At 43.4% G+C, this 19,464-nt stretch overlaps 1 long non-coding RNA gene across 1 annotated transcript in view; it reads right to left on the bottom strand.

Annotated features, from left to right (window-relative positions):
* Nucleotides 1-19,464, bottom strand: part of LOC127008172 (uncharacterized) — a 159,627-nt gene that overhangs the window by 115,435 nt on the left and 24,728 nt on the right. Inside the window, exon 3 of the long non-coding RNA XR_007760899.1 lies at nucleotides 5,839-5,976. This is a non-coding gene — a long non-coding RNA (uncharacterized LOC127008172). The remainder of the gene's footprint in view (nucleotides 1-5,838; nucleotides 5,977-19,464) is intronic.

Genomic DNA, 19,464 nt, shown 5'->3' with positions numbered 1-19,464 from the left:
TTTCCAGGGATAATTTTATGACCCTGGTGGTGGTAGTTTGACCCTTCTTCCGTACCATGAACTTAAAGAAACATATATTTGGCAAGGCTTTCGTAGGAGTGTGAGGCATTTCCAGGGGTAGTTTTATGACCCTGATGGTGGTAGTTTGACCCTTCTTCCGTACCATGAACTTAAAGAAACATATATTTGGCAAGGCTTTCGTAGGAGTGTGGGGTATTTCCAGGAGTAGTTTTATGACCCTGATGGTGGTAGTTTGACCCTTCTTCCGTGCCATGAACTTAAAGAAACACATATTTGGCAAGGCTTTCGTAGGAGTGTGAGGCATTTCCAGGGGTAGTTTTATGACCCTGGTGGTGGAAGCTTAACCCTTCTTCCATGCCATGAACTTAAAGAAACACATATTTGGCAAGGCTTTCGTAGGAGTGTGAGGCATTTCCAGGGGTAGTTTTATGACCCTGGTGGTGGAAGCTTAACCCTTCTTCCGTGCCATGAACTTAAAGAGACACATATTTGGCAAGGCTTTCGTAGGAGTGTGAGGCATTTCCAGGGGTAGTTTTATGACCCTGGTGGTGGTAGCTTAACCCTTCTTCCATGCCATGAACTTAAAGAGACACATATTTGGCAAGGCTTTCGTAGGAGTGTGAGGCTTTTCCAGGGGTAGTTTTATGACCCTGGTGGTGGTAGTTTGACCTTTCTTCTGTACCAAGAACTAAGAAAGACACTCATTAGAACCCGACTGATCTTTTTGGCCTTTGGAAATTGTTGATGTGTAGAGTGGAAGCGTCTGAGAGCCTCGTCCCTACCCTCTTCCCTCTCCTCTAACCCACTTCCCCTTCTCGCTATATCCACGAGTAAAAAAAAATAATAAATAAAAAAATACAAAAGGGGCGTGTTATTAAGCGAAGGAGGCGTGGTATCCGAACCCCTTCAAAGAGCCTTCAAATCTCGCTGATCCCCGGAGCGTCGCCCGCCTGAACACTTCCTTCTTGGCGCGCGAATACTGTTTTCCCGGGCATTGATTGTACGAGGGAGGCCGCACTAAGGGTTCACTTGCTTACGAACAGTTTCCCCACTTAAAGAGTACGAGGAGGTGGAGGAGGAGGAGAAGGAAGAAGGAGAACGAGGAGGGGGAGGAAGAAGGAGAACAAGGAGGAGGAGGAAGAAGGAGGAAGAAGAGAAGGAGGAGGAGGAAGAAGGAGGAAGAAGAGAAGGAGGAGGAGGAAGAGAAAGAGGAAGAAAAATCAGGGGAAGGAGAGAGAAAGGAAGGAAGGAGAAAGGAGGAAAGGCAGAAGGAAAACCGGGAAAGGAAGAAGGAAGAGAAGAGGAGGGATGGAAGGACGAGGAGGAGAAGGAGACTGGGGGAAGCAATGGAAAATAGGGAAGAGAAGAAAAAGAGGAGAATAAAAGTACAGACGAAAGAAAAGGACAGATGAAAAAGAGATGAGGCAGGGAAAGGAGAAACAGGAGGAGGGAGAAGAAGAGTAGAAGCGTAAAAGCACAAACGGAGGAAGAGGAGAGATGAAAGTGCGAAAGAGGAGGAGGCGGGGAAAGTAGAAACAGAGGAGGAAGAAGAGAAGAGGAGGAAGAGGAGGTAGGAAAATGAGAGTAGGAGGGTAAAAGTGCAGATGGAGGAAGAGGAGAGATGAAACGGAAGGGAGGAGGAGGAGGAGGCAGGTGAAGGAGAAGCAGAAGAGGAAGAACAGAGGCGGAATAAGAGGAGGAGGAGGAGGAGGAGGAGGAGGAGGAGGAGGCGAGTAAGTAGTCCCTAAGCACACACTCTACCTGGAGAGCGCCTAACAAAAGCTTACTGGAGAGCATTTTCCTATAAGCAATCAGCGTAAGCGAGAGGCCTGCGCTGCTTAAGACTGACGCCGTGCAATAGACCTTCTTGCCGCTGCTCTTTTCTTTTTTTCCTCTCCCCCGATACCGAGATTATGGACGCCGCCTCCTTCCTGTTCTCCTTCCTTCCTTCCTTAATAATAATAATCCGCCGCCAAGCCAATGAGAGAATAAATGGGAAGAGGAAGGAAGGGGAGAAGGGGAAAGAATGAGAAGGAAGAGAATATATAGAGAGGGAAGGGGAAAATAGAGAAGCAAGAGGAAGAGAGGGAAGAAGGAAGAGGAGAATGGAGAGAAGAAGGAAGAGAAGGGGAATATAAAATGGAAAAGGAATTGGAGAGGGGGAAAAGAATGAGAAGAAGGAATAAAAGAAAAATAGAGAGAGGGAAGAGGAAAATAGAGAAGAAAGAGGAAGAGAGGGAAGAAGGAAGAGGAGAATAGAGAAAAGAAGGAAGAGAAGGGGAATATAAAGAGGAGAAGGAATTGGAGAGGGGGAAAAGAATGAGAAGAAAGAAGAGGAAAGGGGAAAATAAAAAAGAGAAGAAAGAGGAGAAAGGAAAAGAAAGAGAAAAAAAGAAATAGGAAAAGGGGGAGGGGGCATGACAAGGAGGAAGAGTAGGAGGAAGAAGAAAAGGAGTCAGAAAAAGGACGAATAACAAACTAACAAACAAACTATCGTACAATAATTAGAAAAGCGTATCAAAGCAGGCGTACCAACCAAAAAAAGTCACACTCCCCTATGACCACCTTTGCTGCCGGTCTACAGAAGAAGGGAAATGGAAAATGAAAAGAAGGGAAAGGAAGGAGAATAAAGGGGAAGACAAACGACGAAGATAGGAGGGAAGGAAAGAGGAGGGGAAAGGAGATGGTAGTGGAATGAAGGGAAAGGAAAAACAGGAAGATAGGAGAGAAGGGAAGAGGAAGGAAATAGTAAGGGAATGTAGGGGAAAGACGGAAGAGGGAAGAGGAGGAAAGGGAAGGAAATGGTAGAAGAATGAAGGGAAAGGCAGATGAGGAAGAGGGAAGGGGAGACGGAAGAGGAAGAGGGAAGAGGAGGAAAGGGAAGGAAATAGGAGAATGAAGGGTAAGGCAGAAGAGGAAGAGGGAAAGGAAGACGGAAGAGGAAAAGGAGGAAAAGAAAGGAAATAGTAGGAGAATGAAGGGAAAGGCAGAAGAGGAAGAGAGAGGGGAAGGGGAAGAGGAAAGAGGAGGAAAGGGAAGGAAATAGGAGAATGAAAGTAAGGCAGAAGAGGAAGAGTGAAGGGAAGTGGAGGAATAGGTTATACATGTGATAAGACGAGGGTAAGGTTGGGTAGCATGAGTGATGAGGACAAAAACAATGTAGTAGAAACGAGTAGAGTAAAATATCAACCAGAGAAGGAAGAGAGGATAATAAAAGGAAAAAAGCAAAAAGAGAAATGAACCCAGTGGAGAAGAGAAAAGTAGAAAACTTAAAAGGAATCGGAATTCGTCTCGGGGTAAAGAACGGTTTGGTGATTGAGAGAGAGAGAGAGAGAGAGAGAGAGAGAGAGAGAGAGAGAGAGAGAGAGAGAGAGAGAGAGAGAGAGAGAGAGAGAGAGAGAGAGAGAGAGAGAGAGACACACACACACACACACACACACACACACACACACACACACACACACACACACACACACACAGACAAACAACCAGAAAAATGGGATCGAGATTGCAGAATGGAATAGATCACTTTCTGAAGAAGAGAAAAGCCGGTAAAGAGGAAAGAAAGCAGGGTTACTTTAAGAGGAGGAGGAGGAGAGGAGGAGGAGGAAGAAGGATGGAGGGCCTCTTTAAGGAAGGAAAAATAGGTGAATCTAAGCGAGGAATGGGTGGGAAGTTAGATTTTCCTTGCCCTCTATTATCTTCCTCACTCTGAACCCATTATTTTCTTTCATAATTCCCTTCACTTCACTTCCATTATCTATTTTTTTCTTATTCATCCTTCCTTTCGTTACCATTCCTTTATTTCCCTTTTCTTATTGCTCTCTATTTTTTTCACTTCGTTTTGTCTCCATTACTCTATTTCTATCATTTTCCTTACCTCTATTATCCTCTTTGTTTATTTCGTTTTATTCCTTTTCGTCCCCATTACTTTTACTTCCCCTAACTCATTTATCTTCCCCAGTTTTTAATCAATCAAAGGCTTAATTGCAAACACACACACACACACACACACACACACACACACACACACACACACACACACACACACACACACACACACACACAGAGCAACGATAAAAAATTACACTAGTCACAGGTCGAATGAAAGACAATACACAATACATAATACTTAAAACAATAGTGGAGAGAAGGGGAAGGGGGGAGGGGAAGGAGAGGAAAGAGAGGGGACCGGGGAAGGGGGGAGGGGATGGAGAGGAAAGAGAGGGGACCGGGGAAGGGGAGGAAGGAGGAAAAGGGGGAGAGGGGAGGAAAGGGAGAAAGGAAGAGGAACAATTACAACTCCACAACGAAAATTACGCGCCAAAAAATGAAAAGAAAAGAAAGATGAGGATAACGAGCAGGAGAGAAGAGAATGAGAACAAGATAAAAAGAAAGCGAGAAGCAAATAAAAAACAGGTGGAAGGAAGAATAACCAAAAGAGGAAAGGGATTGGAGTAAAGAGAAGGTAAGAAGAAAAAAAAGACAGAGGAACCAAAAGAGATAGAGGAAAGAGAAAACGAAGACGTGAAGAAAAAATGGAGACGGAAGCAAGACGAATCAGAATAGGAGAAAACGGAACTGTGGAAAGAAGGCAAAAAGAAAAAAGAAGACAGAGGAAGAAAACGGGATGGAGGAGAAAGAATGAAAACGAGAAAAGGGAAACGAGAAGAAAAACGGAGATGAAAGCACGAAGAACCAGAAAAAGAAAAGAAAATGGATTTGTGGAGAGAAGGGAAGAAGAAAAGAAAGAGAGACTAGAGGAAGAAAAGGAGATGGAGGAGAGAGAATAAGAACGAGAAAAAGAAAACGAACAAAATAAAAGAGACGGAAGCAAGAAAAACCAGCAGAAAAAAAAGAGGGAATTGGGGAAAGAAGGAAAGAAGAAAAGAAATGAGAACAAAAGGAAGAAAAAGAGAATGAGAACGAGAGAAAAAGAAAACGAGGAGAGAAGAAAAAAATAGAGATGGAAGCATGAACAACCAGAAGAACAGAAAACGGAATTGTGGGAAGAAGGGAAGACGAAAAAAAAAAAGACCAGACGAAAAGAAAGGGATGGTGGAAACAGAAGGTAAGGAGAAGGAAAAAAGTGAATATTTGAGAACACCTAACAAAGGGTAACAAAGGATTAATGCATCAGGAGCGGGGATGCCCAAGTTACCTCCCCCGCCTCTTAACAGTAGCATGAAAGGAGCTGCAAAAATGGGACCAGGAGGAAAATATTAAGCTTAAACAGGAGCGTCTGGTTACAATGGTCTCTTGTGGCCTGTCTGTGGGCTGGTCATTTTCCTTCCTCTTTTGCCTTACGTGTGACTGTATGTTGTCTGTGGGCTGGGCATTTTCCTTCCTCTTTTGCCTTACGTGTGACTGTATGTTGTCTGTCTGTCTGTCTGTCTGTATGTTCGTCTGTTAACCAGCTGTGGATGGAGAGATGGGCACAGGATGGATAGAGAGATAGATACATACATACGTGGATAGATAGATGGATAGATGGGTAGATATGCATACATAGAAGTAGGAAGATCGGTTGGTATGTAGGTAGATACGTAGGAAAGTAGGTAGATAGATGGCTAGATACATACATAGGTAGATATGCATACATAGATAGAAATAGGAAGATAAATAGGTAGGAGGTAGGTTAATAGTAAAGTAGGTATAGAGGAAGTAGGTAATTAGGTGGCTATGTACTTAATTAGGTGGACAAATAGTTAAGTAGATAGATAGGAAGGCAAAGAGAAAAAAATACACTATGTAAACACTGTCAAAGGCTCCAAGTACCGCCACATCCGGCATATCCAAACAATCAACATGTCTTACCTTTATCGCAGCATGGAGACAAACCCCGGCGACCAGCAGACTTTGCGTTGCTTACTGCGGCAGGAGGACTTCAGCAGCAGACGAGCAGAGGAGGAGAGAGTTTGTCCAACGCTTGGTTCCCCACACGCGAGATGGACACTGGAGGGAGAATAAACGCGTGCAGTACTGAGAAACCCGCCCCCTATCACTGGTAAAGACACACATACTAACACAGAGACTAGAAGAAGAGTGTGCTAAGCCTCCCTCCATCTCCTGGCCTGTGTAAGCTTCGGGACCTAAAGATTCATAAGTGAGTGAATCGAGGTCATGCTGTTTGTTTTACTTATACGGTTTTGCAAAGGAAGGAATAATAAAGAAGATAGTGATAATAATTAAGTGTACGTAGATGAGAGAGAGAGAGAGAGAGAGAGAGAGAGAGAGAGAGAGAGAGAGAGAGAGAGAGAGAGATTCGTTCATTACTCCGAGTCCCATCTTTCCAAGTCTCGAAACGACGCGTCCGAACAACGAGAAACGAGACAAATGAATGAATGAACGAAGCTGCTCCTTTGTGGACTCGGGCCTTTGTCTCTGCTGTGTCTTGTGTGTGTCTTTCGTGTATTTTCCTCCTCCTCGACTTTATTATTATTATTATTATTATTATTATTATTATTATTATTATTATTATTATTACTGCTGGTACCACTATTACTATACTATCGTTATTACTCTTTCGTTCCTACCATTAATCTTTTTTTTTTTTACAGATTATGATGGTTGAAGGAAACTACTCAGACTACTCACATCTTAACCAACTCATCCACACCACCAATACCATGTCAACCACACCCACACCAACCTACCTACACCCACACTAACCCACTCACACCCACACCAACTCACCCATAACCACACCAACCCACCCACACCCACACCGACCCACCCCAACCGCAGCACCCTATCCCCACACACTACCCTACCTAGAGCCACCCTAACCCAACCTCGCCAAGCCACCGACATCCTCGAATCTACTGAAAAAGCGGCACAACCAGACTCGCTCCTGTGTTCCCGAGTTGCGTAAGGCTGTGTGTGGTATGCAATAATTGGGACCGTGGTGATAAATGGGTAATAGATGTGGTAATAATTGTGATTGTAATAATAATTAGGATCGTGAAGATGCGGGATATGATAGTTTAGTGTGATGAGAGCAAAAACAGCAGAAGTAGCAAAAATAAGTAATAACATTAGTAGTAGTGTTTATCGTAAGAATATGTAAAGAAAATATATATGTACCTTTGTTTGTGAATATTTGAATGTCCTTTCTCCTCTCTACCTTTACGTTCAGTCACAGCCAACATCAACACCAACATCAATGCTATATCCGCCCACCACCACCGCCACCACCACCACCAATCCATCACCACCAATATCCATCACCAATAACATTACTTTCACCACCGCTACCACCACAACACCAAAAAAGAAAAAAAATATGACTCTCTCTCTCTCTCTCTCTCTCTCTCTCTCTCTCTCTCTCTCTCTCTCTCTCTCTCTCTCTCTCTGTGTGTGTGTGTGTGTGTGTGTTTACATGACTGTGCCTCACTCTCCACGGCTTTGTTTACTACACAATGGCGCACACACACACACACACACACACGAGGAGGAGGTGGTGGCGAAGGCGGAGGTGGTGGTGGTGGAGGGGGAGAAGGAGGAGGAGAAGGAGGAGGAGGAAGAGGAGGAGTTCGTGTTCCTTGATAGGCGCGTAACACCTGTCCCAGCTCACGGCCAGGTGTGTTTTCCGGCTCGAGGTGTTTACTGTCCTCTCAAGCCTCCCTCCTCTCCTCGCTTCTCTCTCCTCTATTTTCCTCTCTACTTCCCTTCACTCCTCTCTTTCCTCCCCCCTTTTCTTTTATTTTCTTGTTTATTCCAATTCTCTCTTCTCTTTCTCTTTTCTTTTTCTCTTTATTTCCTATTACGTTCTCTCCTCTCCTTTCCCCTCCTCTCGTTCACTATCTTCCCTTTTTCTTTTCCTTTCATCTCCCCAAACTTCTTTTTTCTTCTCGCTTTTTCTCCTATTCCTTTTCCTTGCCTCCCTCCGTTTTTAATCCGTTCCGCTGCCGCCTCCTCCTCCTCCTCTTCCTCCTCCTCCATCTGATTTTCTTCCTCTTCCTTTCGCCTACTCTTCTTCCTCCTGTTCATCTCCCTCCTCCTCCCGTCATTCTTTTTTTTTTCTCCTTCCTTTGTTTCCCTTATTTTTCTTCCCTTTTCTTATCACTCTTCTTCCTCTTCCTCCTCCTACGTCTCATCTTCCTCCTATCCCTTCTCTACATCCAAGAAGCTCCTCCTCCTCCTCCTCCTCCTCCTTTTCCTCCTCCTTCCTGCCCTCTCCTCTCTCTAACTGACACCTCCCTCCATAAGTTTCCTCCGCCATTATCCAAGCCTTCCCATATAATCCCTCCTGCTCTCCTCCTCCTCCTCCTCCTCCTCCTCCTCCTCTTGCTCCTCCATCTCCTCTTCCTCTTACTTCCCCTCTTTCTCCTCCTTTATCCTTCCTTTTCTCACCCAATCCTTCACTTCATACGATTCCTCTTCCCTTCCCCTTTTGTTGTTTTCAGTCCCCTCCTCCTCCTCCTCCTCTACCTCCTCCTCCTCCTTCTCCTACTCCTCCTCCTCCTTCTGCCTCTACTCCTTCGTATACTTCTCCCTACTTCTCCGACTCCACAGAAAACGGAGGTGCGGGCCGTCCATCATGGGGGGGACTGCTGCAGAAAGCTTGACTTGCTCCCCAATTCATTTCCAGGGCGTTATTTAAGTCAAGATTAAGCCCTCAGATGAATGGCCTTCTTGCTGGGGGCTGGAGGGAGGGAGGGAGGGAGGGAGAGGGAGAGAGATGGAGAGGGGGAGGGTCTGTGAGTAGTAAGGTCTGGGGTAGAAAGGGAGAGGGAGAGAGAGGGAAAGGTTAGAGAGGATGAGAGAAATGAGAGAGATGCTGGGTATGGGAAACGAGTGAGAAGAAGAGAGGGAGAAAAGGTGATAAAGGAAGAAGAAGAAGAAGTGAAGAAGAAGACGAAACAAACAAGAAAAAAAAGAAGAGGACGTGCAAATATATCACCGGAGCAAGAAAGCGAAACACCGCTACCCTCTCTCTCTCTCTCTCTCTCTCTCTTTGTGCTTTTGTCTCGTCTTTGTCTTGTGTCTCAGAACATAACAAAACGGAACACGACACACGTTTTCTATGCCCAGGAATAATTTTCGAGGAGGCACTGCTTTAAAGGCGCGCTGCCCCCTCCCCCCCTCTTGCCCCCCCTTTTCGATCCCCCCCTTTCCTCCACCTTCATCTATTTCCTTCCTCCTCCTCCTTCTTCTCCTCCTCCTCCTCCTCCTCCTCCTCCCCTTTAATTCCCCTCCCATACATCATTCGACAAATTCTAATATTTCTCTCCACTTCTAATTTGCTTTCTTTCCCTTCCTCTCCCTCTTCCCTCACCTCCTGTCCAATCATTTCCTTCTCCTCCTCCTCCTCCTCCTTCCTCCTCCTCCTCCTATCTTCCTTTTCACCCTTCCTCCATCTCATCCCTGCTTCATTTTCCTTCTCCTTCTTTTGTGATTATTCTATTTTTCTTTTCCTCCATTTTTCCTTTTCCTACATCTTCTTCCTTTCCTCACTTCTTCCTCCATCTTCTCCTTCCCCCTCCAATATTTCTCTCTCCATTCTTCCATGCCACCTTCACCTTTTCCCTCCTCCTCCACCTCTTTTACCCCTTAATGTTCTTATTTCCTCCTCCTCCTCCTCCTCCTCTTCCTCCTCCTCCGAGTGATTTGTTGACATCCAAAAAAATCTCTTGTTGCATTTTTTTCTCCGCTTTCTTTCTTATTTATGCTCTTTTTCACGCTAACAGGATATACGAGAGAGAGAGAGAGAGAGAGAGAGAGAGAGAGAGAGAGAGAGAGAGAGAGAGAGAGAGAGAGAGAGAGAGAGGAGTGGGGGGAATAAAGGCGAACAAAAGAAAGAGAAAGGGAAATGCAATAATCGTGCGTAATATGAAAATTAAAGCTGGGTGAAAATCTCTCTCTCTCTCTCTCTCTCTACCTTTCTACCTCTCTATCTACCAACTTCTTATTTTATCTTCTTATCTACAAAACTTCCCAAATGCACCAATAGACAGACAGACAGACATACAGACAAGACAAGACAAAACAGACAGATTGAGACAAAGATACAGACAGACAGACAGACAAGACAGACATCCCCGCCCCGCCCACCAATGCACATCCTTCTCCCGGTAACGGCTCAACCAATTCCCATTTTCTTAGGCGAGTCCCCCCCTAACTCACGGCCACTCTAAACTAAATGAAGAAAAACGGACATTACGGAGCCGATGCAAGGACAGAGAGAGAGAGAGAGAGAGAGAGAGAGAGAGAGAGAGAGAGAGAGAGAGAGAGAGAGAGAGAAACAATAAAACTATGAAATGAATGAATGAAGGGAGGAAAGAAAATGAGAGAGAGAGAGAGAGAGAGAGAGAGAGAGAGAGAGAGAGAGAGAGAGAGAGAGAGAGAGAAATGGGGTAATATACGAATAATCACAGGTGGGATAGGGTGAGGTGAGGGAAAACGTACCTAAAGGGGAAACTCTTGTAAAGGGGAGAAGGAACCCATTAAGAGAAGGAGGAGGAAGATTAGGCGGTGGAAGAGGAGTAAGAAGATTGGGTGGCGGAGGAGGAGGAGGAAGATTAGGTGGTGGAAGATGAGAAAGAAGATTAGGTGGTGAAAGAGGAGAAGGAAGACAAGGTGGTGGAAGAAGATTAGGTGGTGGAAGAGGAGAAGGAAGACAAGGTAGTGGAAGAAGATTAGATGGTGGAAGAAGAGGAGGAAGAGTTGATGGTGGAAAAAGAGGAGGAAGATTTGGTGGTGGAAAAAGAGGAAAACGAGGAAAAGAACAAGAGCAAAAAGAACAAGAACAAGAAAAAGAACAAGAAGAACAAGAACAAGAAGAACAATAACTAAAAGAACAAGAAAAAGTAACAGAAAAGAAGAAACAAGACAAATCAAATCGAATAAATAAAAGAAACAAAAGAAAACAAATGTGATAAAAAATACTCAAAAAACGAATTTCACAAAATATTAGGTCAGTGGAAAAACAGAAGAAAAAAAACAATTATCTATCAAAACACAATTACCGCTGGAAGATAACAACAAAGAGAGCAAAAATACAGGAGAAAAGGGAAGGAGAGTCAAAGGAAACGAAAAAGAAGAAGCAAAATATGAGTTGGGGGGAAGAGAAAGAAAGAAAGAGGAGTGATAGAGTGGAAGGAAGGGGAAGGAAATTGAGAAAGAAGCAAGGAAGAGAGAGAGTGACCAGAGGAAGGCATAAAGGAACGAGGAAAAATAAAATTGGAGATAAGAAAAAGAAGAGATATGAAGGAGAAAGGGATGGAAAGATGGAGGAAGCCGGGAAGGAGGAGGAGAGGAAGGAGGAGAAAAGAATGAGGATGGAAAAATGAGATGAGGGAAAGAGGGATGGAAAATGGAGGAAGCTGGGAGAGGAACGGGGTAAGAGAAAGAAAAAAAAGAAGTTTGCCGAGAATAAGGTAGGGAGAGAAATGGAAAAAGAAAATAAGTGGGGAGGGGAGTAAGGAAGGCGGGAGAGGGGAGGAAGGAAGGAGGGAGGGGAAGGGGGAGGATGGAGGGAGGAGGAGGAGAAAGAGGAGCGGGAAAGGGAGAGAGAACGAAGGGAGGAGGGAGAGAGGAAAGACTTTAATATAACTATCATGTTTAATTATAATAAATTTAACCTCCCATCCAATAGCCAGAGGAGGAGGAGGAGGAGGAGGAGGAGAGGGGTGAAAGGAACGGGAACAAAAGAGTGAGGAAGAATGAGGGAGATAGTGAAGAAAACGGAAGAGAGAGAGAGAGAGAGAGAGAGAGAGAGAGAGAGAGAGAGAGAGAGAGAGAGAGAGAGAGAGAGAGAGAGAGAGAGAGAGAGAGAGAGAGAGAGAGAGAGAGAGAGAGAGAGAGAGAGAGAGAGAGAGAGAGAGAGAGAGAGAGAGAGAATGAACAAGGTGGAGAAAAGAGAGGGAGAGGAAGAGGGAGCGGAGGACGAAGAGAGAAAAAAACAAGAAAGGGAGAAAGAGAAGGAGACGAGAAGGGAGAAAGAAAAGAACGCGGGAGGAATGATAAGGGAGGAAAGAGAGAAAGGAGAGGAAGCAGTGAGAGGATGAGAGGGAGAGAAAGTGAGGGGGAGAGTGAGAGAGGAAAGGAGACGGAGTAAGGGAGAGTGAAGGAGAGAGGGAGAGAAAGTAAGGGAGAGAGTGAGAGAGGAAGAGAGAGGGGGTAAGGGAGAGAAGGAGAGGGAGAGGGAGGACTGGCGGCGGTCATCTTTAAGGGAGGTTTCCTGACCCAACACGTATATTCAGGGAGCTTCTGAAGGTAAGTTGGAAGGAAGCCATGTCAGGTGCGATTACAAGGTGAGGGGAAGAGCGGCAGGTGAGCGAGGAGGAGGAGGAGGAGGAGGAGGAGGAGGTGATGGTGGTGAACAAGGAGTATACAGGAGGTAGGAGACGTATTAGAAGAGGTGGTTTGAGTTAAAAGCGAAGAAGGAGGAGGAGGAGGACGAGGACGAGGACGAGGACGAGATGGACAAGTATAAGAACGATGACGAAGATGGAGACGATGATGTGGATGATAAAAAAAATGGTGAAGACAAGAACGAGAAGGAAGGGGAAGCAAAGAAAGGAAAAAAACAGTGAATATAAGTTTTAAAAAAGTACAGGATAATTAATATCGGTATATATAAACAATTGAAGGGAAGATTTTATATAAACACAAAGAATTACATGAATAAATCAATCAATAAATAAATAAATCTCTTCAGGAGCAGTAAGTAGCGGGCTTTTTTTCATTATTGTTTTCTTTCTTTTCACGCCCTTGAACTGTCTCCTTTTCTGTAATAAAAAAAAATTAAACAATAACAATTAAACATACTGAAGAGGACATCCGAAAAATAATCATAAACTTATATCATGACACAAAGCAACTCACGAAAGGAAAGAGATAAAAAGGAAAAAATGGTGGAAAAGCTCTATGGAAAAGTAAATACAACGCAACAGATTATAATAAGGTGTCAAAGGTCATGAAAGGTAAGCAGGTAGACTAATTTATCTATCATTCTCTCTCTCTCTCTCTCTCTCTCTCTCTCTTCCTCTCCCTCCATCTTTCCCTGCCTCCTTCACTTCCTATACTCCCTTCTCTCTGTACCCTCCCCTCCCTCCTTCCCCCCCCTCTCTTATCCATCCTCCTCTCTCTCCTCCCTCCCTTTTTCTCTCTCCCTCTCCCTCCATCCCGCTAACTTCCTCCATATGATTCCAACTTCAGTTTTATTGTAATTGCGTCAGTAATTCTTAGCACGATAAAAATTATAGGACTTTTTTTTCCCTCTCCATTCCACGGCTGTGTGTTGGATGCTGCCGTGTCTGTCTGTCTGTCTGTCTGTCTGTCTGTCTGTTTGTATCTGTCTATATGTCTTTCTTGTATGTTGCTTGGGTATGTGTTCTTATCCTTCCTTCAGTTTGTTTGTATGCTTGTACATGTCTTTGTATGTCTGTCTTTCTTGGATGCTGGTTGGTTGTGTTTGCTTGTCTGTATCTCTGCCTGTCTGCCTGTCTCTCCGTCTACTTAATCATCTGTCTGTGTGTGTGTTCCTATGTTTGTTTGTCTGTTTCTCTCTGTCTGTGTGTCCTTGTTTAGTGCTGCTTGGTTGTTGTTGTTGTTGTTGTTGTTGTTGTTGTTGTTGTTGTTGTTTTGTCTTTCTACCTGTCTGTCTTTATCTGTATATTCATCTCTGTCTATTTCTGTCGTCTGTCTTTGTTTGTGTTATACTTACTACACACCTGTCTACTTACCTACCTGCCAATTTACCTGCATACTTACATCCTTAACTTCACACCTGAAGAATCACCTTTCCCATCAACGTCAGCTTCATTACCCGCCCTCCTAATACCCCATTTGTTGCCCTGTGTTATGTGCCTTCGTACCCTGATTCACCAAACTCTATCTTGTATGCTCATTCTATTTGTATTTATCCATCTATCAACTGTTTCATTAGGTAGTATCTATATAATTCCTTTTTTCTCCTTTTTCTCATTTCGTTTTCCTTCTTTCTATTCATTTATCCATAGATCTATCTGTCTCTCTCTTTGTGTATATCTCTCTTTTCGACGATATATCTAGCTGTCTATCTATCTCTCTATCTATTGTTTTATTAGGCAGTATCTATATTTTTTTCATTTTTCTTTTTTCTTTCTATTTATTTAGCCATCGATTCATCTAACTATAAATTTGTTTTTTCTATTTATCTATCTACCTGTCTGTCTACCTGTCTATCTATCTATCTACCTATCTGTCTATCTGTCTCTCCGTCTATATAAAAGGTAAAAACACATTCATAAAATTCAGCACTACACAAACTCATTACCTTCAAAACAATTATCTTAACTAATGTGTTTTTCCCTCCTCTTTCATCCGCTCTTCCCCTTCCTCCCTCCTTCCTTCCTTCCTGCTTCCTCTCCTCTCCTTTCTTCCTTCATTCTTCCATTTCCGTCCACCCTTCACATCCTTAAAAATTACTCTCGCCTTCCTTCATTTCCTTCTACGTTCTTGGGTTTTTTTCCTCCTTTCGTCTCTCTTTTTTTTTTTTTTTTTGCTTCCCTCCTTCCCTATTTTGCTTTTCTTCATCTTTATCACTCCCTCACCTTTCTCTCACCTCAATTCCCTCACTCTTCCGTTTCTCCATTCTAGTCATCCTTTTTTTTTTCACTTTCTTTTCCTCTCAGCTTCACTTTGCCTCCATTCTCTTTCCTTGCCTTTGCGTCTCCTACCTTTATTTACCCTTTCTCCTTCCTTAATTTACTCTTCCTCCCTTTCCTGTTTCTCCATCCTGTTCATCCTTATTTTTTCACTTTCTTTTCCTCTCAGCTTCACTTTGCCCCCATTCTCTTTCCTTGCCTTTGCGTCTCCTACCTTTATTTACCTTTTCTCCTTCCTTAATTTACTCTTCCTCCCTCTCCTGTTTCTCCATCCTGTTCATCCTTATTTTTTCAATTTCTTTTCCTCTCAGCTTCACTTTGCCTCCATTCTCTTTCCTTGCCCCCTGCCTACCCTACCTTTATTTACCCTTTCTCCTTCCTTAATATACTCTTCCTCCCTCCCCCGTTTCTCCTTCCTGTTCCTCCTTTTTTCACTTACTTTTCCTCTCAGCTTCACTTTGCCTCCATTCTCTTTCCTTGCCTCCTGCCTACCCTACCTTTATTTACCCTTTCTCCTTTCTCAATTTACTCTTACTCTCTCAGTCATCCCTGTTCTTTCTATTCTTTCTAAATCGATTCTTTCTATTTCCTCATATTTTTCCTACACACCCTAACTAAACTATTTTTTTTATCCTTTTTTCTCATCCCTTTCATCTTTTGCCCTTCCCTTCCCTTCCCCTCTTCCCTTCCTCTCTCCCCCCCTATCTTTCACTCTCCCCTTCATACCTTACTTAACCTAACCTGCTCTTCCCTTCTCCCCCTCCCTCCCATCCCTCTCCTCTTCCTTTCCTCCTTCTACCCTTCCCTCCCCACTTCCCTTCCTCCCTCTACTCTTCCTTCCCCTCTTCCATTCCTCCATTTACACTTTCCTCTCCTCTTCCATTTCTCCCTCTACCCTTCCTCTCCTCTTCCCTTCCTTATTTTGCCTTTCCCCCCTCTTCCTTTCCTCCTTCTACCCTTTCCTCTCCTCTTCCCTTCCTTCCCCTCTTTCCTTCCCTTCCCTTTCCTCCCCCTCTCTCTCTCACAAGCCTCCATACCTTACCTAACCTAACCTGCCTCTTCCTCCTCTCCTCCAATCCTCCCTTACCTTTCCTCCCTCCATACCTAACCTTATCTGACCTTCCCGTTCTGTCCCTCCCCTTCCCTTCCCTTCCCTCCCAACCTGTCTGTCTGTCTGTCGTGTGTCTGAAATATTATTCTTAAAATGTTAAGTCGGGCAGCCCCTTGATTAACCCTATTGATCCTTGCTTTAATGACTCACTCTGTCCCGTGGTGGTGGTGGTGGTGGTGGTGATAGTGGTGGTGGTGGTGGTGGTGGTGAGGTGGTGGTGGTGATAGTGGTGGTGTTCTTTAACTTTACCTTATTCACATTTTCGTTCAGTTTCCTTTTCTTTGTTTCCTGCTCTCTATCTATCTATCTATCTATCTGTCTGTCTGTCTATCTATCTTTCTCTCTCTTCCTTTCTTCCCTCCTGTCATTCCTTCCTTCTCTCCCATTTCCTTCCCCGTTTCACAAGGACTTCCGCTCCATTACTCTCTCTCTCTCTCTCTCTCTCTCTCTCTCTCTCTCTCTCTCTCTCTCTCTCTCTCTCTCTCTCTCTCTCTCTCTCTCTTCCCCTCCACCCTCCTCCCCCTCCCTCTCTCTTGGTATCTCTCCTGTTCCCTAGAAGCTTTGATGTTTAAGTGACGTGAGCAGGACAAGGGAGGGAGGGAAGGAGGGAAGGAGAGAGGAAGGGAGGGAAGGAGAGAGGAAGGGAGGGAACGTGGGAGGAAGAAGAGGGAACAGTAATAGAGAGCGTAAGGTAAAGTGAAGAGAAGGCGTAAAGGAAAGGGACAGGGAGGAAGGTAAGAAGAGAAAGGGGAGTGAAGAGGAGGAGGAGGAAGAGAAGGAAAGAGGAGAAAATGAGAAGAATGAGGAGAAGAGTAAAGAAAGAGAAAGGAAGGCAGGGAAGAAGATAAAGGGAACGAAGAGGAGGAGGAGGAGGAGGAGGAGGAGGAGGAAAAGAGGGAAGGGAGGAAAATAAGACGAAGGAGGAGATATAAAGGGAAGAGAGAGAAAAGGCAGCTAAGAAAAGAAAGAGAGTGAAGAGGAAGAGGAAAGGAGGAAAAGAGGGAAATGGAAGAAAATAAGAATGAGGAGAGAAAGCGTAAACGGAAGAGAGAGGAAAGAATGGTAAAGAATAGAATGGGAATAAAAAGGAAAAGGAAAGGAAAGAGAAGAGGAAAGGAAGGTAAGAAAAGAAAATGAGTGAAGAGGAAAAATATGAGAAAAAGAAGGAGAGAAAAGAGAAAATAATAAGAAAACAATGTGAAGAGGGAAATAGATGAAAAGGGAAAGAAAAAAGGGAGAGAACAGGTAGAAATACATAATAAGGGAAAGGAAAAAGAGAGGGAACAGGTAGAAAAGAAAGAAGAGGGAAAGAGAAAGAGACAATGCAGGAGGGGAGAGAGGAGAGAGGGAGAATGGGAGAGAAAAAAAAAGATAGTGGGACAAAAAGGAGAAAACGCAAAAGAGGACAAAGGCTAAAAGGAGGTGAGATAAAGAGAGACAAAAGACAAGAGGAGGATGGAGGAGAAAGGAGGGAGAGAAGGAAGGAACGAGGATGGAAGAGAATGAAGAAGGAAAGAGAAAGGAAAGAAATTAAAGGGAAAGAAGAGAAAAAGGAAAAAAAATAGAGAAAATGGGAAAGGAAAAAAGGAGAAGAGAAGGGAGTAGGAAAATGAGAAGAAAAGAAGTGGAGGAAAGAAAGGAGGAAATGAAAGAGAAAGGGAATAAATGGAGGTAAGTTCAGAGGAGAGGAGAGAAAAAAATGGGAGAGAAAAGTAAAAGAAATAAAAATAAGAAAGAGGGAAAGGAAAGAACAGAAGAAATGAGAAAGAAAAGAAGCAAAGAAGGAGGAAAGGAAGAAAACAGAAGAAACGGGGGAGATATGACAATATGAGGAAATTAAATAAGGAAAATAATCAGACAAAATGAAAGAATAGAGAAAGAAGGAAATAAGACAACAGGAAACGCGGAGAAATGAGGAAGAAATAAATGGAAGGAAGGAGGAAATGAGCGAACAAAAGAAATGAGGAGAAATGAGGGAGAGAAGTCTGGTTAAAAGAGTGAGATGAGGAAGATGAGAAACAGTAAGATCAAAGCTATGCCCCAACTAAGACTCTCTCTCTCTCTCTCTCTCTCTCTCTCTCTCTCTCTCTCTCTTTTCCCTTTCTTCTTTTTCTCCCCTTTCTTCCTTCTCTCCTTCCTTCCTTGCTCTAGCGATCACCGAATAATCACATTCAGCATCAATATGAAAGAAAGTAAAGTAACTCCTAGTAAAGAAAAGGTGCCTGATTATCAGAGAGCGAATTTCGTAAGACTCCGATCAATTCTAAATAATTCTGACTGGACTGAAATCACGGCGGAAACAGATATTGATAAATCTTGGGGGGCCTGCACCACAATATTGAACAATGCCATAAGCATATGCGTATCCTATCGTAACAGACGTTCAGCTCCTAAGAAGAAACCCAAATGGTGGAATAACGAAATTCAAAATAGCCTATCTCTTAAAAAACGCGTATACAGTAGGTACATATCATCTCAGAGCGAGGCTGACAAACTAGAGTTGGACAGAATTCGCCGCGAAACCAAGAAATTAATAAAACGAAGCAAGAAAAATCTTGAAGAATATATAGCGGAAACAAGTAAATCTAATCCTAAAGAATTTTTCAGCTATGTAAATAAAAAAAAAGTCACTCACTTGTGGTATCGGACCGCTTGCTAATGATAATGGTAACCACACGAACCATGAAAAAGAAAATGCAACAATCCTAAATAACATTTTCGCATCCGTATTTACCGACGAAGATTATTTATCACCTCAACCGCCGGAGGTTAGAAGGACCAAAAAGATGTTAAGTGGCGTGCTCATCGTAGAAAGTGACATTTTACGCACAATTGAAAAGATTAAAGTAAGCAAAGCTCCTGGTCCAGACAAAATTACCCCTAGGGTCTTAAAAGAAATCAAACATCAAATTTGTAAACCGCTCTCCATCATATTCAATAAATCTTTAACAGCTGGAAAAGTTCCGTCGGATTGGAAACTTGCAAATGTCACACCAATTTTCAAAAAGGGGGACAAGTCTCATCCAGGAAACTATCGACCAATTAGCCTGACATCTATTGTTTGTAAGTTAATGGAGACTATCATTCGCGACAATATGGTGAAATTCTTCGAAGAAAATAATATAATAAATAATTCGCAACATGGCTTCCGTAGTAAACGTTCGTGTTTGACTAACTTACTTGATTTTTTCCACTATATTTTGAGGTGTTCGATGAAAGCAGATCAGTAGATATCATATATCTGGATTTTCAAAAGGCATTTGATAAGGTCCCCCACCAACGATTGCTCAGCAAACTACTGGCGCACGGTATCTCGGGTAACATTCACAATTGGCTTGCGGACTGGCTCTCTGAGCGGAAACAGAGTAGTTCTAAACGGTGTTACATCTAACTGGCTCGATGTCAAAAGCGGCGTACCTCAAGGATCAGTGCTTGGCCCCATGCTCTTCTTAATTTATGTTAATGATATCGATGATGGGCTCATTTGCAAAGTATCAAAATTTGCTGATGACACAAAATTGCTAGTAAAGTAACTGCGATACTCGACGAAGAAGCTTTACAATCAGATATAGATCGACTTGCACGTTGGGCCAATCAATGGCAAATGAAATTTAACGGTGAGAAATGTAAAGTGTTGCACATCGGAAAAATAACAATCGCGTTCGGTACGTAATGAATGGCCAACAACTTTCTGCAGTAAGTAAAGAAAAGGATCTTAGAATCACTATATCAAGCGAT

This window comes from Eriocheir sinensis, chromosome 37 (genome assembly GCF_024679095.1).
Source record: "Eriocheir sinensis breed Jianghai 21 chromosome 37, ASM2467909v1, whole genome shotgun sequence".
Taxonomy (NCBI): domain Eukaryota; kingdom Metazoa; phylum Arthropoda; class Malacostraca; order Decapoda; family Varunidae; genus Eriocheir; species Eriocheir sinensis.
The sequence above is the reverse complement of the archived record's forward strand: the minus strand, read 5'-3'. Positions and strand labels throughout refer to the sequence as shown.